The sequence below is a fragment of the Diadema antillarum genome, unplaced genomic scaffold, assembly GCF_040938485.1.
Source record: "Diadema antillarum isolate AM-2024a unplaced genomic scaffold, OU_Dant_1.0 seq00000663_RagTag, whole genome shotgun sequence".
Lineage (NCBI taxonomy): Eukaryota > Metazoa > Echinodermata > Echinoidea > Diadematoida > Diadematidae > Diadema > Diadema antillarum.
In genome coordinates this window covers 661,177-662,859 of record NW_027271575.1, presented here as the reverse complement: position 1 = coordinate 662,859, position 1,683 = coordinate 661,177, and positions in this window count along the sequence as shown.

Below are 1,683 nucleotides of genomic sequence, written 5' to 3'. Positions count from 1 at the left end.
CTAATCTAATAATCTCTTCATTGCTGTTGCTCCAGCTACTTACATCCTGCGTTTTATTCCTTTCATCGCACAGCTAGCAGGGCTTGGTAAAGATTAACCACTTGAACAGACCCTGCACTTCAGAACCTCTTTTCTCAGTTCACACTCTTCGAGAGTGTGTGCCTTCTTTCCAGTATTTAGATAGGTTAAGGGAGTCCATTTGAATTTAGTTATACACTATTTTAAAGCTTACAATGTGATCTTTCAAAATTTGCCCTTAACCTTAAATCCATGTCTGGGGACTTTTTTGTTGCTTTTGTGATGCAGGGTCAAAGAGATACAGGCGTAAAAAAAAAAAAAAAAAAATATATATATATATATATATATATATATATATATATATATGTACTGTATAATGGAAAGTAGAGTGAAATTAATAATGCCAGCCAGCTGGTAGGACGGATCAACCCCGTAATCTCAATAACTTCCCTGAACTGTGCCAAACATGAGGTAAATGGATTTTATTGAAGGATCTTATCAAATTTGATAGGGATCGAGGAGAAGTAAACCACGATTTTTACCCATAGGAATTAATGCAATATGTAACCATCATTTCACAATAGATGTAAAAAAAAAGAAGATACCAGACAATTTTCTAGGGCTCTTCATGATACGCAGGAGGACGCATTATCTTCTAATAATGCTTTAGTAAGGTGGATTTACCAGTCTGATATAAGGATTGATTTATCCCCTGTGTCTTCTCCTTACAGCCACCAGCAAGACCTCACAAGCTACGGACGGAACCGAGGAACAGTATGCTTCTCCTACCAGCGAGGGAATGACCACACCTAGTACTGTCTCTCCTGGCGGCTGTAAGAAGAGAATATTAATGTTTATAATGATATTATATATATCTATATAATATACATATTAAATATATAGTATTTTGTATTGCATATAACATACAATGTAATAACATTATACAATAACTAATAATTATATAGTATGAAATAATACGATAGATACTATACAAGTGTATATAGATTATATATATGGGTGAGAATTTTGAACGATGTACAATTGCCAATTTTCGTACCTTATGAAATTCTTTCCCTTAGAACACGCCAGGATGATCTAAGAAACCAGATTTTTTCATGTCATCTCAAAGAATGGTAAATTTCCTTTCAGGAAATATATGGTTTGGTTGACTTTTGCCTGATATTTTTCATTTCACAAGGACTTAAAACGTAAAAATACAGTAAAAACGCTATTTTCACAACAATTTTTGTTTTTCAAACTAATGATGTGCATTTTTAATGGTACGTGGCATCTAATATCTGACCATGTTCTGGATCTGACATATCATGGGTATGTACCACAAAATTATAAGAACTGTATGAGCACGTATATAATTACAGAGAACAATTAAGATATCAAAGTCCTAAACAGACGAACGTCCGTGATGCTTTTATTTCTATCGCTGCTGCAAATTCTACTTTGTTGTCCCAACTGTAACGTATACGAAAATTTGGTGTTCCACCTAATAAACATATCCTGCAAAAATTGTACGTCTGCTGGCTGTACATGGGACGTAATATTCTTTTATGCAAAATTATACTCAGTTTTCGTTACGGACGTGCTTCCGCTATTTTCTAATAAAGATCGTAGCCCATGAAACGTTATTGGCGATATTGTTCTGAGTCG